General features: G+C 40.7%; 1 protein-coding gene across 1 annotated transcript in view; it reads left to right on the top strand.

Moving 5' to 3' along the window:
- The first annotated feature begins 1,147 nt into the window (after window positions 1–1,147).
- LOC126092590 (anoctamin-1-like) overlaps window positions 1,148–21,958 on the top strand; it is a 266,356-nt gene continuing 245,545 nt past the window's right edge. Inside the window, exon 1 of the mRNA XM_049908280.1 lies at window positions 1,148–1,327. The gene's annotated coding sequence lies outside the window, so the exon portion shown is untranslated. The remainder of the gene's footprint in view (window positions 1,328–21,958) is intronic.

Raw genomic sequence — 21,958 nt, 5'->3', positions numbered from 1 at the left:
TCAAAAGCCACATTAACAAATGGTACAACAGAAATATCTACTGTGCAGCCAGATCTTTGCCATGCATGTGTTAACATAGCTTTGTATTTCAGTATAGGCAGTTGGCTGTGGATAATACTGTGATGGATTATTGTAACAAATTTCATGTGCAAATAAAAGCACTAAATCTTGTGGTAGTCTCTCAATTACTTAATAAATAGGTGCCAGCAAAATGTAAATCCCACATATAATTCTAATTATGTTGTTTTGTGCAATGGACACGTTTTGCCTAAATGAGGAATTACCCCAGAATATTATCCTGTAGGTCGTAAATGAATGAAAACCATTAGTTTAACAAAGTGTTATGTCTTTGAAGTCGCAGTTATTCTTATGATAAAAGTAATTGCACCTAAACGTTTCATCAGAGTGACAGATTTATTATTTGAGTTTCCCAGTATAGGAACGACAGAAAAATACTTTTTCAGTAATAACATTACAATCAGAAGCGCGGTGGTTAAATATATTATGAAGTGCTAATTAATGTCGGTAATCTCTATTCTGATAATTATTTTTTATTCGTTTTAATTGTGCAGTGGAAAATTTCCATTCTGTATTAAAGCAATATTCACGGGCCATACCGCAGTATTGACGTGTATTACAGCAATGTTTATGGTACCACTATTGCTCCCACACATTGCTCGTAAGATATGGTCCGTGTCAAGGCATCTTACATTACAAGCCGCATACCTCATTGTAACCCATATTTCCATAACTGCGAAGCGCTAATAGTGCTTCGTACATAAGTAACCGAAATTTCTTTGCTCTACTACCAAAGAATGGAGCGTTGTGAAATAAGATTGCTGGAGGATTTACTAATCTTTCTCGAGAAGTAAGCCTTGTCAAGACTTAATGCTGTTTGTGCCCGCGCGCAAAAAAGCTACTGAAGCTACCAACCGCTGAAATTCAGCCTTCAAAACTACAGCGTTTTCAAGGTTTCGTACTTTTGCATTCCTTAAGTTGACAGACACCATTTGATGGATTTCTTCCCTCCAACATTACACAGATTCGATTGGCATGAATAAAGACCTAGATTGAATAATGTACTTTTACGACAAAACTTTTATGGAGGCAATCGTGATTTATAACACTGACAACCCAGTGTGCCGGATGTAAAACGTAAGGCTTGTGATGTCATGACCCGTAATATCAAAACCAGAAATCTGCCGCGAGAGAATCATGCTAACCTTCCTAATCTTTTATTCTTAAAATAAAAGTGCAGTTTCTTCCATTTTTGTGAAGCATTGGAGTGTAACTTGTTGCGCGGATGTGGCTGTCATGCAGGCAATAGGTGAGTGATTCGTTTCTCGGTACAGGTTTCTCACACACCCATCATCAACATAAAACAGACTCAGAATGACAGCAGGCAATGATTTCAATAATCATTACTTTATACCACGTGTTAAGTCGCAGTTCAAATAGCAGGTGATTGGTTTCCTCTTTGTCAATGTCTTCATGAACTGGCCGAGATTTTTCAATTGACCGGTTTTAAAAGAAATATCTGTTGAACAATATGAAGTTTGCTGATGAACGGAGGCATTTATACTGAGATAATGCCCACCGAAGTTGATAACCATGTGGGAACTTGACATAACCTGTCTCGCAGTGTTCTGCAAGATGACAAATGCCTGTTAGCGGTAATCGAACTGAATTCTGTACAGTACTGTATTACACGGCAGTTAGTGCAAGTTGTGCGATACGTGTTTTTCAGTTTGCTGAGATTTCGAAAGCTTATAGCGTGCTTCATTTCACTTGCAAGTCTGACGTGTCAATAGTGAAAGGAAAGGTGTCTATAAATAAATACATCTGCAAGACCACACGATGCTACGTTTTTTCTGTGAACCTTAAAATATGTCCCATGTGAGGATTACAGTCGAAAATTTATGTAGCCATTTGTATTTGTTGTTGACGCTATAATATACGATAGGCACAACAGAAAGATAAACTGTGTTACCCAAACTAAATTATAATCACCCAAACTCCTACGTGTATCATTGCTTTGTTTTCAAGTACCTATTTAAACTGCCTTTGCGCGAAGTTAACAACATCGCTTAATTACACGAACAGGGTATATGCCTCATAATTCTGTTTTGTAAAACTAATTACATGTGAATGACCCACATGTATAGTTAAATTATAGTTTATTGCACTTGTATTGCGCTTCTTGAAATCCTATATGCTCTCCAAATTTAAAAGATCCGTGAAGAGAAAACTAGGACTATTAAAATCTCGGGACAGCACGTTTCAGGAGGAGTCAGACAACATACTACCTTCCCCCACATACATCTCGCGTATTGACCACGAGGAGAAAATTCGAGAAATTAGAGCCAATACATAGGCTTACCACTATTCGCCAGTGTAACAGGGTTGGAGGAATTAGATAGTGATACTGAAAGTACCCTCTGCCACACACCATTAGGTGGCTTTCTGAGTATGATGTAGATTTAGATGTGGGTATAGAAATACACAAAATGAGCCTTAAATGCTGCAAGCATGGTTGTATTGAAGTTGGTTGAATCAGGATAACTTTCTTTTAATAGGTAATGAACAGAGTCCTGCTACAACAGAAATTCTTGTGTTGCATGTGTGTTTTTCCCTACTCTTCCTCCAAGTAGTCCTCTTGAACTTTTCAGCTACAAGACTGCTTGATTGAAAGTGTTAATCAAATAGGACTGTCTTTGTTATTATCTCTTTTGTGCCAGAGACATTAAATGATAATTTACTATATTCATCTATGGGCAAAACATACATAGGAAACTACGTTTAACAGTCTTTTTTCAGTACAGTGAATTATTCTTATTTATTTTATTTGTATTGAAAACATTACACTCTTCAGGCTTCTGAAGCCACTACATACGAAACATGTTAAAAGCGAACTGTGTGAAAAGGATCATAAAATTTAAGAAAATTATTTCCCATGACCCTTTACAATAATGTTGTCTTCTTCACTTATAAGAAATCACAGAGTCAGAAGGACCAGTCAAAAACCATGAAAACGACCAAGATTATTCATATGGTACCTAGAAACTATTTACATTTTTCCTCTAATTCCATGATTTTACAACTTATGCTGTCCAGACAGTGAAGTATTTTTGTTAAGTCACATAGTATACTTCTTACTTAGCCTTGTAAGTGCTTGACATAAAACGATTGAGTGTGATATAAACCTAAATTAGGGATTTGGAACAAATCATGAACTGCAGATATATGATCATGTACGTTTTCATGATTAGTTCCAGTTTTGGACCATCATCATAGTGAATACATATCATTGTATCAAACAGTTTTGAAGCTATAAAATCTTAACAATCTAGCATTGTGCTTCCGGAAAATGAGGCAAATTGCTGAAAAAATGCTGTTGTAACATGAAGCAAATGGCTGTACAATGAGGGGTTTAACTGAAATTAACTCCTTTTCAGTTATACTATTCACTGTGTAGCCATTTTACTTTGTATTATGTGTGCGTATTTTTGGTCATTTGTTTCATCTTCCAGGTGCACAGTGCTGGATTGTTATAGCTTTAAAACTGGTTTGATGTATGACACTCATAGTGATGATGATGGTCTAAGAGCAAAAACAGTATTATTAATGATGTATAAAATCATATAGCTACAGTCATGGATTTCTTCACATATTTAACACATGTTGGCAGTAGCCAGATTTAAAAAATTAAATTAGGAATTTCCAGGCATACATCATCAGCTATGTGTTTCTTAAATGATCTGATTAGACGAGTAGTGAAATCACAACTCTGCATTTGCTGCATAGAAAATAGTTTTGTTTAGTAGGAAGCCAGTTGTATACCACATATAACTATTTTTGGTTCAAGATTAATCTATAAATTCACATGTTTGCTAAGTATAATAATAAAAACACTTCATTTCCAAAGCTTGTTTCCTGACTTAACAGTAATGCACCAATATTGTCTTATCTTTCGAAAATAAAGCATGATGTCATTGCTCATTTGGTGCATCTGTCACAAGTCACAAATCAAGTTTAATGTCAGCATTACAGAGTTGATGTGAAAGTTTCATCTGTTAAATATAATTTTTTAATAAAAACTAAATATACTGTGAGAGACATGAGGGCAATTAAGTGGATTGTGACCTCTATTAAGAAGACTAGTGCTTGAAAGTGACCACTGAGCTCATGGGTTAAGAAAAACTGTGTGAAGCAGAAACTGCTATCGGTAAATTTCATGTAAATGTTTGAATACAAGAAATAGGCTTCATTGCTGTAAGGAGCTTGAAATTTGAGACTGCTTACCAAAGAAAACATGAAATGTAATCGTCTTCCAGCAGCAAAGTGTGATACAGGTATTCATATTGCGGATTTCAGTTCTTCATGTTACCATACTGAAAGAAATAGTAACTGCTAAGGTCTGCAAAACCATTTTCGGTGACCATGTACATTCAGCGACATAGCCTGCATGCTGCAGGGAATTACATCTTGCAGGCTGGTAATCGTGCCCCTCTGGCTTGGCAGCAAATGTCCACAGCTGATTTGAAGAGCATCGAGATCAAGTAACATGTATTGCTGAGCACTTGTGATGTGCAATGGGAATCATTTAAGGGCTCCTTTCCAAGTTCTGGCAAACACATGGATTTTTTTTTTTTTTTTTTTTTTTTTTTTTTAATTGGATTCTATATAAATTGATTCTCAGGAAAACTCAGGCTATTTCTGCATCAAAAAGCAAACACAATGGATGTTTATACATTTTCATCCTCTGTATGTTATAGTATTTGAACAACAGCTGAATAACATACTTAAAAAGCAGCTGTTTTCTGTGAGTTAATCATTTGCAACCTTTTGGGTATAGAATGGACTGTCTTAAATAGCTGTGACTAAAAAATTAATCCACGTGCCTTTAGTGATAATTAGCAGTGATATGCTACTTGAATACTGCCTACTCATCAGAATTACTTTCGTTTGTCTTTCATTTAATCTGCACTTCTGCTGAGTGTATGTAGCATGCACACCATATGGCAAAAGATACGGATTTCTGAATAGAGCAGTTCAGCCACCAGCAGTTCTGTGCTAGTCACGTGCACAGTCTGCACCTGTAAGGTGGCATGTAGTGAAGCTTTGTGGCTAATATGGAAGTGGCCAGTGGTGAAGGTACCACTTCCCAGCCCAGTGTCCCAAGTTCACAGGTTGTTTTCTATTAAAATGATGTAAACAGTTGAGCAATAATTGAGACTCGGTTCATAATTACTCTTGAGTCTTGGTAATTATAACACATTTAGACTTTAGGAGCATTTCAGAGTTTCAGGTTTGGCACTTAGATCCATAGCATAGAAAGACCTCCTGCAGCTACAGTGTGCCACAATGCTCAAGAAAATGTCATGTGTAAATACACTTAACAAGAATGATGATTGTGTTTTGCATGCAGACAATCACCAATTAAAGATATAAGCTGGAAAAATAGGTCTGTTTGATCATCGTCCATAGTAGCTTTTATGTCATATCCTTTGCATGAGTTGCTATGGCATTTTGAAATTTCTTTAATCCAAGCAGATTTTTTAGAGGTTTTTTTTTCTCCTTCTTGGGGACAACAAGACATTTGCTGATGTGTTTTCTTGACCATTCTGTTGACACGATGAGTGTTCTGTGAGGAAAAACTAGTCCCCACTATATGTCAAGAAGTTGGCAGGACATACTTCTGATACGTGAACCATGGTTAAGGTGATATCATCAAGTTGATAAGCCTTTTTACCCCCAACTTCAGATAGGAAGTCTTCTGTATCTGAAGAGTCACACTCTGAAGAAACTTCATATTCAGATCACAGTCCGAGTAGTGGACAGGTGGTGATGAATTATCATTGTCTTCATTACACCTTTTTCTGAAAGAAGCGTGACTTCTTTTCAAGTAGACCCCACAATTAACAATGAGTGGGCTGCACTTTCTCAAATTGAGTGTCGAAACATGAACTTCGATACAATAGGAAGCTAAATTTCCAGTCAGAGCCTTTTTTTCAGTAAGGAGGTCGTTACCTTCAGCTTGTTCTCCTGTAGCTTTGCAGTTTTTCTCAGAAATTGTAGATCTCATGTTACTTGACTTGTCTAGCTTTCCTGACGTGGCTATCATTTTCTCAAGGAACAAAAACCCATTTTCAGGCTGCATAAAAGCAAAAACAAAAAAATATAACTATACCATTTTACTTAATTTCAAAAAATGATCGTAAACACCTAATAATAATAATAACAACTTAACAAAAACTTAACAGTAATCATATTATGGCAACATGAATAACTTCATATTTCAAGTACATTCTTCAAAGATACTCAAAATATGATGTTCTTAATTTAAAATGGCACAGTCAAATGCTTATCTCACAAATGAGAAAGTGACCTAATTCAAGTGTGATACACAGACCATGAAAATTGTCAGAATGCAAACAGGAATACTGTCTCAACTCAAAATGTGACACTATTCTTGAGTTATGCAACACGTTACACCTGTGAAGTTCCCAACACAACTGAGACATGCCGTTGTTCTTGTTCTGACAATTGACATTTTCTGTGGTGGCAAAGTGACACACTGCACTATCTAGTGGTTTTCCTGGTAACTACACTAATGATACTTTTCCTGAGAAAGATATGACTGAGTTAGGATTATTAGTGGAATAAAACACAGAACTATTTGTCACTCTTCTTATGGGAGAGCGATCTACCAGTTATTGTTTGTTTTTTCTGTCTTAAGCATACTGCAGTTTAAAGAGTGTTGTACACCAGACCCGTTTTGTTTGTATTTATAAAGGATCATTTAAAAAAGAGCAATAGATAGCCACAGGTGATGCTTGTAATTGGCTGCAAAACACTACACTTAAGAGAGAAAAGAAATTATAGGATTTGCTTTTAATTTTTTGTGTGGATTCTATGCAATAATGTGTCTTTTACAAAAACATTCAATGTATTACTATGTTAAATTAATTATTTATTTACTACATTTTGTCTACATTTTGTAAGAAATGAATGTGATTACATTTCACGTGTCTTCTGTTTTTATCGCAGTGAACATTATATAGTACCCATTTAACACTGTTCCACTCAATTAGTTATTAATGTAAGCTGCATAAGCTATATACACCATATGATTAAATGTATCCAAACACGTATTAGAGGACATTAATATGGGGTGTGTCCACTGTGCATCTTTATAATGACAAACTCTGCTGAGAATACTTTCAGCAGGATGTCAATGTCTGAGGAGGAATGGCAGCCTGCTCTTCCTCAAGCGTAGAAATTAGAGAAGGTAGTGGTGTTGGGCACTAGGGCCTGGAGCAGAGTTGACATTCTATCTTGTCCCGAAGATGTTCTGTTCGGTTCAGGTCAGGACACTGGGCGGACCAGTCTATTTCTAGAATTTTATTGTCCACCAGCCCCTGGCTCACATATGTTGCTTTATGACACAGTGCATTGCCTGCATCACAACAGGTGTTTGTTTTTGCTTGAAGAGCAAATTACAGTTGTTAGAACATTCAGTTGAATGGTAGCTTCCCCCACAGCAGTAGTGTATCAAAGCACACTGTTCGTTTTGTGAGTTAACACAGCTTTTCATAAGAAGCAACTTATTATGAATTTCGTGCATTTTTAGAACTCTTACATTTCATGTGTGTTTGTGTATTTATCAACTTTTCAATAACTCTCTAGAGTATATTTCTGCTATCTTTAGTAATGACAGGGACTGTGAATGCTGGATTCAGATGCAAGCTGAGTTGGTAACCCTTTGCTCACAGCTCTAGGTGGTGCTACAGCTTGAGGTTTTTGCCCGTCGGCATCACCAGGGGTAGGGGAGGGGGATGGGCGGACATGGGTATCCAAGGGATGTCTAGCACGTCCATCAATCCTTCCACGTCACACACAGTTATAGGTGGTGCTGGCTTTGGCTATGGGGTTGGGATTGTTGCCAATGGGCATAATTATAGGGGCCAGACATGGGAATCCAAGGGACATTTAGCATGTCCCACAGGTCCTCCAATTGGTTCACTATAGTGGCTACCCCAGATATTGCCCACACTGTGGTTGAGTGGAAGATCATTTCAGAGTGTGGCATGCAGCAAAAGACTTTCCAGTGGGCTGATTGAAGGGCCTCCCAGGTTCATCTGACGAACAGGTTTCAGGCACTGTCTGTGCCTGATAAACATTCTGAGCCAGATGCAGTCGCTTGCCTTGTTTCAGGGAAAGCCTCTTGGCCTGCAAAATCTGGGCAGACACAGAGAGGGATTACCGATAGCTGGGAGCCCCAGCGGTAGGTGCATAATGGTGGCCCTTCGGGTAATGGCTGCCAAGGTGGGGAAGGAATCCTATGTGCTCTCTGTGTGCACACCAGGAAGAGTCACTCCAGATGTGGAACGGGTACTTTCAGATGCCATGAAGAGCACAGGGTGCAGCCAACCGCAGGTGGTGGCTCATGTCGATACCAACAATGTGTGTCACTTTTGATTGGAAGAGACTTTGTCTGGTTTCAGATGGCTACAGGTAGTAAAAACTGCCAGTCTTGCCTGCAAGATGAAGGTGGAGCTCACCATCTGTGGCATTGTCAACAGGACTGTCTGCAAATCTTTGATACCAAGTGGAAGATCTGAATCAGAGGCTCAGATGGTTCTACAACAGTGTAGGCTGCAAATTCCTCAAATTACACCATAGGCTGGTGGGTTTTCAGGTTCTGCTTAATAGGTCAGGGGTCCACTACACACAGGAAGGGGTTGCACAGGTAGAAGGTGCTGTGTGGAGGGGACTGGGCACATTTATTTGGTCAGAGGGTCTTGAGAAACTACAGAAAGGATGTCAATCCAAAAGGGTGCAGTGCAAACACAGGACAAGGGTAGACCTAGCAACAATCTGTATTGTACTTGTGAACTGCCATAGCTCTGTTGGGAAAGTACCAGAGCTCCAAGTCCTAATAGAAAGCACTAAAGATGAAATTGTTATAGTTACTGAAATTTTGCTTCATCTGGAGATAAGTTCAGCCAAAATTTTTACATAGGAACTAAATATTTTCAGAAAGGATAGACTAAATACAGTTGGTAGTGAAGTGTTTACTGTTGCCAGAAGTAATTTACAGTGTAATGTAATAGAAGTAGATAGTTGCTGCGTGCGGAGTGGTCACACAGTTAGAGGCCACTGATTGCGCAGTTTAAGTAGCGTGTAAGTCTAGGGACCAATGACCTCAGCAGTTTGGTCCCTTAGGAATTCACACACACACACACACACACACACACACACACACACACATGAACATTTTGAAGTAGATAGTTCCTGAAAGTTAGTACAGCTAAAGGTTATATGTGACATTCGGAATAAGTTAATAATTGGCTCATTTAACCAATTTCTGACTCTCAGATGATACAATAGCTGAACAGTTCAAAGCAAACTTGAGTCTCATGTCAAATAGGTACCCCACAATTATAGTTGGAGGTGACTTCAATCAACTCCCTATATGGTGGTGAAAATACATTTTTAAAGTTGGTGATAGGCATAAAATGTCATCCAAAATCATACTGAATGCTTTCTTTGAAAATTATTTTGAACAATTACTTCAGGATCCTTCTTGAAGTGTAAATGGTTGCAAAAACATACTTGACCTCGTAGCTACAGCTATTCCCAAGCAAATAGGGAGCATTATGACAGATCAAGGGACTAGTGACCACAAGGTCATTGTAGCAAGAGTGAATACTATAACATCCAAATCCCCAAAAGTATATTCAAAATATATCTGTTTAAAAAAACAGATAAAATTTGCGTGGTGGCTGATACAAATCCAGCTGTCAGTGGTTGCTTGGGGAGTGGAACAACTGGTCAGAGGGGGATTCCATCATCATTTGTAACAATAAAACAATTTATTAAATTTCCAGTGCTAGGATAACCAGGTTACAAAATAACAATTTCTCCAAAACAATTACAAAGACCAGTTGCTTCAATGCAGGAAGCCTGTCACCCACTAGTCTGGACATGCCACAGCCCACAGTGGTCAGGTAACACAAGCACTGGGCATTTCTAAAACATGCAAAACTATCTTAAAGCACATATAACAAAAGCATATACATGGGACAACTCAGACTGTTAATAGTGCAAACACTTTAAAAATGTAAATGAGTTCCCCAGCATTTAAATAGTACCTCTTTAATACATTCAGCACTATGCCCACAAACCATACAGCTGCGCATGCATCGGCTGTATGGACAGTATCCATATGCCATACGGGCGCAGGTTTTCTATTTGTGGAAACGTGTTTGTCCACGTGCTACACAACTGCCAGCTGTAGCAAGCATACCCCACACATGGCCTCCACATGCATGCAGTCTTGTCGAACAAGCACCAAAAGACTATCGGAGCAGGACTGCTGGCACACCCTCTAAAAACGACACAGGTGGAAAATACAATGCCATAATCGACAAGAACCTGCCTAGGTCAACATGAGCGAAGATGGGCAGTCCCATGATGCCACTGCACTGGAATCCTCAGCATCAACACACGATGATTCAGTGGGAGGGAAGGCCGCCTATGGAACTCCAGGGGGCACTTGGGCACTGTTTACCATGTATACCTAATTGTGTTACCTGCCAGTTGTCAGAAAGAATGTTCCTTGCCACCACCATAAACTCATGATTCTGCAATATGGTTGTTGGCTAAAGGAGGGTGAATAGGTTCAAAGCTCTAGTTTGGGCCCAAGATAAGGCACTAACTAGACAAACGTGTCCCTGGTTAGCAAGTCTGCATATGAGGTAGCACATTTGGGACACTCAAAACAACATTTGTGTGAGAGACCCTGCAGATTGGCGAAGCAGGCCGTATATGACTGCCAAGGGCATTCGTGGTGCTGGTTATACTGTGTAAGCAAACAAAAAAGTTAATGAAAGGTTAGTTTCTCAGGTTCAATGGAGGGCTTCAAATTTTGCAGTTTTGCACAACCTCACATTCCTGGATAATAACAAGGTAGCTTTATCAATTGGCTCAACAGTACACCTGGTTGCACAACAACAACTGGTGTAGGTAATTTTCCCACCTTTCCATAGACTCTTAGACACATCCAAATGGTGTCAGGGGTGGGGAAAACAACAGCATAGTAGACACCTGGCCTGCCAACTGTGTGGCATGAGTGCAAAGCAATTCCACTTTCTGGTTTAGCAGTACCTGCATCTGCTCATGCTACTGCTGATACTGCTTCTGTAGATGCAACTGTTCCTGCCACCATTGCAGATTGCTGGGTCTATGGTGACCCAAAATTAATTCTGTGAAAAGGGAAGAAAAAAAATTAAAGTGTCACATGTGTTAGAATGTCCTTAGTAGCTACTTTAGTATCTGCACAGGCATCACAATGCCACTGAACACCATCGGTACAAGATATTGTACAAAGTCCAACAGTTTCATGACAGCAAGTTGGGCAGAACCCCCTAAGAGGCAATGAAAACTTGCTATGTGAGTTGATCTACAGGGAATTACAAAATCCAAAACCTGGGGTTGAGATGATCATGGTGATACACACAACACATGGCAAGCACAGGCAACTGACGACTGATTATACAGCAATGGCACACAGCATGAGGCACTAGGTAAGGTTGAACTCAGCGACAGAACTGCCCCGCTCGGGTTACTGCTGCCGGCAGGTAAACATTTCTGTCAGCGAGTCTGCCCATGCCACACGTCACATGTGCAACCCCACCCCATAGCACTTGTCAGCACTATTCCGCTGTGATAACCATATCACCACATCTGCCTCCATTCTGATGTCTGCTGGTGAGGACACTAAAAGCTACAAGGCTATCCATGGGAAATCTACATTATCACAAAAAGGCTTTTCTCATTTGTTAGCAGAAACCATGGAAAAATGTGTGTGTGGTGTGGTGGCATTTACGAGTGTCAGTTTTTTCCAGTGCAACTACAGAAGTTAACAACCACAACGTTTTTAATTTATTTATTACTTTTCAGTATAATCTCTATCCATTTCCAGAATTCTGGTCCATCTTTCAACAAGGGAATATATTCCATTGTGGTAAAACACACTGTCTGGCTTCCAAAGCCATTGACGTATGGATGTTTTCACGATCACCTCATCACCAAAATAAATCCCATGATGAGCGACTTTTAGTAGCCCGAATAGATGCAAGTCTGGTGGTGCCAAGTCAGGGCTGTATGGGAGCTGAGGAAAAACTTCCCATCCAGTTTACATAACATCTTCATTGGTGTAATGACTGGTGTGTGGTCTTACATTGTCACTTGAAACCTTTTGTTGGGCAAACTCGCTGAAGGTGCATTTTAAGCTGTATGAGGATTCTGGCATTTTAGGCTGAATTTGTTGTGCACTCTGATCCGCAAACTAAACCACAATCACACCTCTGCATTTCAGAATATTTTAGCTGCAACTTTCCCTGCCGATTGCACAATTTTGAACTTTCCCTTCTATGGTGAGTTTCTGTGATGCCATTCCACTGACTGCCTCCTTGATTGTGGTCGAAAAACAGGAACCCATATTTTGTCGCCAGTCACAGTTTTTTCCAGGAAATACTCTCCCTCCAAACTGAAGCACTGCAAGACTTGGCAAGTAGTTTTTTTTTTCCTGGTCAGTTAACATCCCAGCCTGCCACTCCGTGTCTCCCCTTTAGCTTTGTTACAGTGACAGACCCATCATCTAAATGGGTTGATATCCACTGTTGCATTGCCACACATATTTTTCAGTCTTTCATGGATGCAAATGGGCATTTCACCTTCTGCATTCCAGAATTCTATCACAGAAAGCTGTCTAATACGAACATCAATGTTGGCCATTTTGAAAACAGTTACAGTTATGGCTTCTGTTGATGCAGAAAATTACTCTTGCTGTAAACTGGAGAATTAGTTTTGCAGAACAGCGCCAAATTCGAATTTTTTACTTAACAAACTTAATTTGAGCAGAAAAATGTAGGACTCATACTTTTCCACTGATCCTCACAGCACTTGTATCTGTAAACATTTCATCTTTTCTTAATTTTAATTTTGATTGCTGTCTCTTAAACATAATTGAAATAAATAACTAGAATAATGTATTGCTTCAATTAATTGCATCCCTCTTAACATTTCACATATCTCAGAAATAGCTCAACCAAAATTCTTGAGAATTGAAGGACTCATTTCTAGTTGCAAGCACTCTGCATATATGACAAAAAATAGGTGTGCTCAATTTCACCCCAAAACAAGTATGAAATGACAACTATATGGAAAGGATAGATTGCAGTCAGGTCGTAACACCTGGAGACATTGCCCATGTGTGTATGTAATTTGTTGCCATATGAATGCATGAAAGTTCTACTTCTGAAGAACAACTTTATCTAAAACCTGAAAATATATCTAGTATTCTTTTTCAGTGTGACTTTCGGCAACACAGCATCTCTACCTTTCACCTTTGATATCCACATGCAAAATTTTTGCATATTTAGTCTCTGGAAGAGAAGTTATTTAACAAAATTATCAGTCTCACCACCTGCAATGGCATCATGTAGGTTCAGTAATTTTTTGAATAAATGGCTATTACATTTCAATAACTGCAATCATCTATTTCTGTGACAACAAACTCTTGAATAACTAAAGCACCATGATTTTATTTGGTAAGTTGTGGATAAATACAAGCTAAAGAAAAGTATTTAATAACAATAATGTGTGGCAGGTGCTGTTTCTTTTAAAAATGAAAACTAACTAACTGAAGTACAATCTATGATCCTCTCATCGTCTATAACATTACCTTTGCAGACCTACACTTAGCATCAAAACTACAAGGGAAGAATTTGTCATCAGACTGAGAACTTAGGATCATTTATAATATTCAAACGATATTTGAGAGAGGACTTTCTGGAATGAAACAAAACATTTGTGGTTATCTCGTAGGAGCGGTTGGAGATCAGACATACTAAGTATCGAATACGCATTTATTAATCACTGATACATAACAAACATGGCAGCACAAGTACGCGCCAAAAGTGAAAAGTAGAACAAAGCAGTCCCAAACAGCAAAAGTCTCTGCGCCAGAGACCCCCGCCCTACTAGTGCAGAGCACGGCAGAGGGAAGCTTCATCACATGAATTTGTAATCTAGGTGCCAGTGCGGAGGTTGTAGGCGGCGTCAGCAGTGCAGGAGTCCCGTGGTTCCAACAGCTGCACAGGCAGCGTCAGGAGGCACATTAGTGAGTGACCATGCCAGTTTCAGGCGATTAACAGACACTGTCTGTAGCCGTCCACACAGATGGTCGTGAAAGGTCACCACTCGAGGTCACTATGGAAATGTTTAATTGCCTTGTACACAGCGAGGAGCTCTCATGGTCGAAAGCCAACCACTTGCACTGGCTCTTAGTCAGTTTCTTGGAAAAGAAGTGGAGGGGTTGGGTGGAATCGGCAGTGTGCTGTTGCAAAACAGCGCCCACAGCTCAGCCACTGGCATCAGTTGTGATCGAGACACAAGCCTCAGGGTTGGGGTGGGCGAGTGTGACGGCTTTGGCGAGGGCAGTTTTAAGGTTACAAAAGGCATCAAGCATGTGTTTGGTCCACTCCAACTTCCATTTCCCTGTGGTGTTTTTGCCGAATTTCGACATAAGAACTCGACGGTCAGAGGCCATCGGCAGAGACAGTGTGGCCTAGGAAGGTAACTGATATGGATGAGATTTATCATGGTCGATCACCACACCGTTGGCAGCAAGGGCCGAACGGACTTCATCAAGGTGAATTTGATGCTCCTCAGCAGAGGAGGAAAAGATCAGTATATTATCTAAGTAAGCATAAGCAAATGGCAAAGGGAGCAAAATGGAATCAATGAACCGCTGCCACATCTGCACAGCATTTTTCAATCCATAAGGCATATAACAGTATTCAATTAGGCCGAAGGGTGTGATGATGGCCATCTTTGGAATATCCGTTGGATGCATACGGATCTGATGATATGCCTTGGAACACACCTTGGAACAATCTAAAATGGAGAACAAGTTAGAACCATGGAGTAATTGCATGAAATCCTGGTAATTGCATTAAATCCTGGATATGTGAGATGGGGTATTTATTGATAATGGTGCGAGCATTAAGGGACTTGTAGTCTCTGCACATGCGTGCGATGCCATCCTTTTTGGGAACAAGATGAATTGGTGAAACCAGTTGCTATTGGAGGGGCATAGGATCCCAAAGCCAACAGATCCTGAATAATCTCCTTCACGCGCAGAAGTTTGGAAGCGTTAAGTCACCTGGCCTTATAACGAACAGGTGGGCCATCAGTGGTGTGAATCCTTTGATAAGTGTCATTACTGATGGCTGATACTCACGTAAGAGGGTCAGCAACAGGGGTCAAGAAGCTATCCACAGGCAACGTCAGTTCACTGACTTTGGTGAACCGGGGCGGCGTAGGTGGGGCTGCGGCTGAAGTTGGCAATGGAAGACACAATGCAGGAATGGAGCATGCAGATGCATCTTGTAGATTCGTCCGCAATGATGAGAAAACAACAGCAGGTGGTGGAATGCTTGGCACAGGAGTAGATTGGTGAGAAAACGGTGTAAAGGTGTGTGATTGACTGCCTCGTTGTTATTCTGCAGATAGGCAATGTATGGTACACTGTGCATGTGACAATTCCGTGGAGGTAGAGGTGATGCGGGTGCATAAGGCATCGTTCTGGGTGTGGAGTTCGTCGATTTGTGAGCACACATCCATTTGTTAGCGCATGTCCAACAGGCAGAGAGCCATGTAGTGCAGAGATGTGCAAAGCATAGCCAAGGAGGCGGAGAGCGAAGTTGTGCTGAACTCTTGTGAGCATGGAAATGTAGAGCCTGACACGCAGCAGCCTGCAGGTCTGGTGAAAGTTTGGAATGGTGTAGGAAATCCAACCCAATTACCGATTCATCCACGTCGGCAATGTGGAAGGTCCAATGATAGGTGTGAACCGGTGATAGGTGAAGCGGCATCTTGATGGAGCCATGGACCGCAATAGGAGAACGATTGGCAGCGATCAAGGCAAGGGTAGAAGGTGATAGGATGACAGCAGCGTGTTTGGCCGAGATTACGCTGACGTCGGCACCAGTGTCAACGAGAAAGCAGATGCCTGTTGACATGCCGTTGGCATAGAGGTGTCACATCAGTGAAGTGAGTGGTGCGGTGTTGGACGATAGGTGTCATGAAGGAACGTGGCGAGACATGGTACTTAAACGTGCCCACTGGTCTCCTTTGGGCAGGCGCAAGGTGCGCAGCAATTGCGAGCAGCGTCCCTGTAAATAGTGTGGTACCAGCACTCTGGTTAGGCTAGTAGGTGGGTCGGTGGGGTGCGAGAGGGGGCTGCAGCTGACTGCGTCGGAGCTGGTAGCCAATCAAGTTGCTGCTAGGGCAAGTTCGGCATCTGTCAGGAGCCTGCTGGCAGTACTTCCTGTAGGTCGCTAGGCGGCAGCTCCTGACTGGCAGCCAAGGTGAGCGCGCTGGCCTCTGCTGGTGGGGTGCAGAACCAGAGTTGCAGGCGTGCCAACTCAGGGTTATAGAGATGTCGTTCGTGACAGGCAGTGTAGGTGACGAGTGATAGCGTAAGCCTGATCCGCCATTCATAAACAAAACCTCCAGTGGGTCACCGATGTGAGACAGTAGATGAAGTTGCAGAGCCAAAGGCATCTTGACCATCCCTAACGTCCAAAGCGCGGCGTCGGGTAATGGCTGATCATCGATTAATGCACATAGGTGCCGCCAAAGCTGTGAAGGGGTGCGGTCGTCAAGGTGCATGTCATGAATAATGTGGTGGATAGCCTGCATTGGAGGGCGAGAAAGGTGCTCAATAAGCAGTGCTTTCCCCATCGAATATTTGTGCTAGGCAGACAGTGAGAGAAGCAAGTCGCTGATGCGGTTCGTATGAGCGTGGAGGTGCCTCATCAGGCAGACAAAATGAGGTGTCGTCATCCGAAATGCCGTGGAGGTCCAGTAGGTGATCCACTACGGCGAACCAAGTCTTTGGGTTATCTTTTTGCAAAGCAGGTAGCTAAGGAAACCTGCCAGGTAACACATGTTGAGACAGCACCGGCAGACGGAGATCAGTGCAAGCAGAGCAGGGCAGCTCCAACACAGGAAGTGCATTAGCAATAAATGATGCGTCGCCCGAGGTCTGCGTGAAGCGGTGGCCCCATGCAGCACACGGTGCGGAGCGAGCAGGCATGTAAGTCGGCATGGTGTGTCCAATCTGCAAGGCCAACGAAGAACACGGCGCAAGTGTAACGGCTGGTGCCACTGCAACAGCAGGTGGGAGGCGGTCACGGTGCAGAAATGGGGGGGGGGGGGGGGGCTGACCTGGTAACCGGCATGGGTGGAAAGGCTGGCGCCGTTATGAAAGCGAGCAGGAGGCGGTCGAAGTCGAGGTGACCGGCGTCGCCTAGACAGCGTGCAGGGCGGAGGGGCAGGGGTGCTGCAACACAATGCATATTAGAATGTGCTACCCCATGCATAGAAATTCAATTCACAGTTCTGGAACTTTGTCGGCACGTCAAACCATCCCGAAGGTAATGACATAGATGAAGGATAAACCACAATGTTTTTAACTGGAAGGTTGTCTACGTTGTCACTAGGCGGCGTGCACTGTCCGTGTAGTGAAATCAGTCCAAAGAATCAAAAGTCACAAAGATAGGAAGCTCTGCACCAGAGACACCATACATTTGTGCTCTGTAAGAGAAGCGTGTATCAAAGAACCAGAAGTAATTGTGGTTTAAAATTGTTACTTGCTTACTGGCTGGATATTGGTATGTTGTTCCTCTAAGAAAGCATGAAAGCTTTTTAAAAAATTAATAATGGTTTGGATATTGTTATCAAAACACTGACACACATGACCAAAAATCAGAAATGAATTCGCTGGTTTCCAAATTGCAAGATTTTATGAGAATACTACATCTAGTAATGGACATTATCTTTCAGTATTAAGGGTATTAAACAATTTTATTGTTTCACTTTGTAAAGTAGTAGATCTATAAAATGACATAAGTAAGTAAAGCTTTCATGAAAATGAGGTTTAGTTTGAATACCACAGTACTTCACTAGCTGCATTCCATATTGGAGGTGGCATGTTGTGACCTTCCTCTGATCTTTGAAGTGACTTAGCCAACCTACAGCTTAACACCAACTCTAAACTACAGAGTATTTTTCACATAAACAAACATTGGCGGAGGTGAAAGAAGTGATATGTTACAGATAAAAATCCTGAGACGGACCAGGGTTCAAACCTGAGATCTGTAGATCCATAATCTAGCATTTTACCCCTGAGACACCAATTACGAACAAGTACAACTTTGCACTGAAGGTTTGTAAAATTTGGTACCTGCTGTGGCATCAATTGTAATTGCACAACCAAGCCACACAAAGTTGACAAAAGTTCTAGCCCACACAGTTATATGTGTAGAATAAAGGTTCTAAAGCGAGTTCCATCAGATCCAGTTTCAGTGCTAATAAATGTCAATAGTAGTAGGAGAACAATTCAAAATAACAATACTCCTGTACACATACTAGACAAAGAGATCAGCAGCCATACACTAGATGAGACTCCATGTGTGAAGTCCTTAGTGATCTATATCAATAATAAACTGAGCTGCCACCGTTGTGTGGACAGGTTAACCAAAAAGCTCTGCCTGCTGTGAAACTCTTTCCTGTGGTGACCAGCTGATGTGGCTCATAGCATACTATGCACTCTTTCACCCAGTACTGCCCTATGATGTCATCTTCTTAGGTAGTGCCACTATTTATTCTACAGGAGTGTGCAGTTAGAATATTATTTAATGTAGATAGCTGAACATCTTGCAGAAGCCTCTTCAGGAATCCAGATATTCCTACGATCACATGCCAATAAATATACTCCCTAATGATATTTTAAGTGAATAACAGCAATGAGTGTAAGATGAACTGTGTAATTCACAGTCACAAATTTGGAAGTAAAAATACTATCTACAGACTAAGCATCTGTCCCTGGGGGTATGAATGGAATTCGATATTCTGGTGCAAATGTCAATATCAGGCTGCCATTAGAGATTATGCAGAAACCTGAAAACTCTAATGTGTTAAAAACAAAGTAAACAGGTTTTTCATTAGGCACACATCCTACAATTCATCAGAATATTTAGACTCAGGTCTTGACTGCTAGTATGAAGACGTGCAATAGTGTTTTAAATAAGTTACATAAATGCTTTGTTTGAGGTATTAAAAACATCTGCTAAGTACTTTAAAAAGAGGAGATACAGCTGTTTTGGAAGTAAATGTTTTTGTCCTAATATAGATGCACTTGTGTAAAGTGATCTAGAAAGTAATTCTCATAATTGACAATATCAGTAGATTAGCAGTATTATAATCAATACACAATTCTTAACATAAGTAGTGTGCAGTGTTTGCCCCTGGTTGACTCATTCAACATTCCTGAAAGAAGGATATAACTGCTGTTGGTTTTTCATCCTTATATATTTTTCATAAAGTAATGCTAAATTATTGACCTTAATGTATTGTGTTGTATGCCTGGCTATAGACTTCAAAATACCCAAAAAGTTCTTGCTTCCTATAACAGTTTTTCCACAAGTTTGGCAGCAGTATGTCTACAGTACAGATATTTGGAGCACTTCATCTCATTACAAAAGGTGGTGAAGTAATCTGTTGCATCTGGCAAAATTATTAGTATAGATGCTGCCCATTATTTATGTATCTTCTTCAAGATATTTTTAATTCCCATGACTCCCAGCCTCTTTAATTTTTTCTGTAGTTCTTTAAAATCTTTATTTGCTAGGTCTCTTAATGATCTCATTGTTGTTGTTGTTGAGGTCGTCAGTCCAAAGATTGGTTTCATGCAGCTCTCCATGCTACTCTGTCCTGTGCAAGTCTCCTCCTCCCTGAGTAACATTTGCAACCTACATCCTTTTGAATCTGCTACATGTATTCACCTCTTGGTCTCCCTCTACAATTTTTACCCTCCATGCTTCCCTCCAGTGCTAAATTAAAGATCCCTTGATGCCTCAAAATGTGTTCTACCAACCCCCTTCTTCTAGTCAAGCTGTGCCACAAATTCCTCTTCTCTCCATTTCTATTCAGTACCTCCTCATTAGTTATGTGATCGATCTATCTATCTAATCTTCAGCATTCTTCTGTATTACCACATTTCAAAAGCTTCTATTCTCTTCTTGTCTAAACTGTTTGTCACCCATATTTCACTTCCATATATGGCTACACTCCACACAAATACTTTCAGAAAAGACTTCCTGACAAATCTATACTTGACGGTGACAAATTTCTCTTCTTCAGAAAGGCTTTTCTTGCCATTGCCAGTCTACATTTTATATCCTTTCTACTTCAACCATCATCAGTTATTTTGTGGGCCAAATAGCATTACTTGCCTACTACTTCAAGTGTCTCAGTTCCTAATCTAATTTCCTCAGCATCACCTAATTTAATTTGACTACATTCCATTATCCTTGTTTTGCTTTTGTTGATGTTCATCTTATATCCTCCTCTCAGGACACTGCCCATTCCATTCAACTGCTCTCCCAAGTCCTTTGCCGTCTCTGACAGAATTACGATGTCATCGGCAAACCTCAGAGTTTTTATTTCTTCTCCCTGGATTTTAATTCCTACCCCAAATTTTTCCTTTGTTTCCTTTACTGCTTGCTCAATATACAGATTGAATAACATTGGGAATAGCCTACAACCCTATCTCGCTCCCTTCTCAACCACTGCTTCTCTTTGCTTCCCTTTCGTGCCCCTGGACACTTTATAACTGCAATCTGGTTTCTGTACAAATTGTAAATAGCCGTTTGCTCCCTGAATTTTACCCCTGCCACCTTCAGAATTTGAAGGAGAGTATTCCAGTGCACATTGTCAAAACCTTTCTCTTAAGTCAACAAATGCTATAAACGTAGGTTTGCCTTTCCTTAACCTATTTTCTAAGACATGTCTCACGTGTTCCTACATTTCTATGGAATCCAAACTTATCTTCCCCGAGGTCAGTTTCTCCATTTGTCTGTAAAGAATTCATGTTAGTATTTTCAACCTTGACTTATTAAAGTGATAGTTCAGTAATTTTCGCACCTGTCAGCATCTTCTTTCTTTGGAATTGGAATTATTATATTCTTCTTGAAGTGTGAGAGTATTTTGCCTGTCTCATACATCTTCCCCACGAGATGGAAAAGTTTTATCATGGCTGGCTCTCCCAAGACTATCAGTAGTTCTAACAGAGTGTTTTCTATTCCTGGGGCCTTGTTTCGACTTAGGTCTTTCAGTGCTCTGTCAAATTCTTCACGCAATATCATGTGTCCCATCTCATCAACATCTACGTCCTCTTCCATTTCCATAATATTTGCTCTCAAGTACATAGCACTTGTATAGACTCTCTAAATACTCCTTCCACATTCTTGCTTTCCCTTATTTGCTTAGGACTTGTTTTCCGTCTGAGCTCTTGATATTCAGACGTGGTTCTCTTTTCTCCAAAGGTCTCTCTAATTTTGCTGCAGGCGGCATCCCTAGTGATACATGCTTCTACATCCTTACATTTGTCCTCTAGCCATTCGTGCTTAGGCGTTTTGCACTTCCTGTTAATCTCATTTTTGAGCCGTTTGTATTCGTTTTCGCCTGCTTCATTTACTTCATCTTTATATTTTCTCCTTTCATCAATTAAATTCATTATCTCTTCTGTTAGCCAAGGATTTCCACTAGCCCTCGTCTTTTTATCTACTTCACTATTTCACCTCTCAAAGCTAAGCAGTCTTCTTCTATTGTATTCCTTTTCCCTGTGCTTGTCAATTGTTACTTAATGCTCCCTCTGAAACACTCTACAACCTCTGGTTCTTTCAGGTTATCCAGGTCCCTTCTCCTTAAATTCCTACCACTTTGCAGTTTCTTCAGTTTTAATCTACAGTTCATAACCAATAAATTTTGGTCAGAGTTCACATCTGCTCCCGGAAATGCCTTAAATTTAAAACCTGTT

The sequence above is a fragment of the Schistocerca cancellata genome, chromosome 7 (genome assembly GCF_023864275.1).
Source record: "Schistocerca cancellata isolate TAMUIC-IGC-003103 chromosome 7, iqSchCanc2.1, whole genome shotgun sequence".
NCBI lineage: Eukaryota > Metazoa > Arthropoda > Insecta > Orthoptera > Acrididae > Schistocerca > Schistocerca cancellata.
Note: the sequence above shows the minus strand (reverse complement) of the source record. Positions and strands in the feature narration are given on the sequence as shown.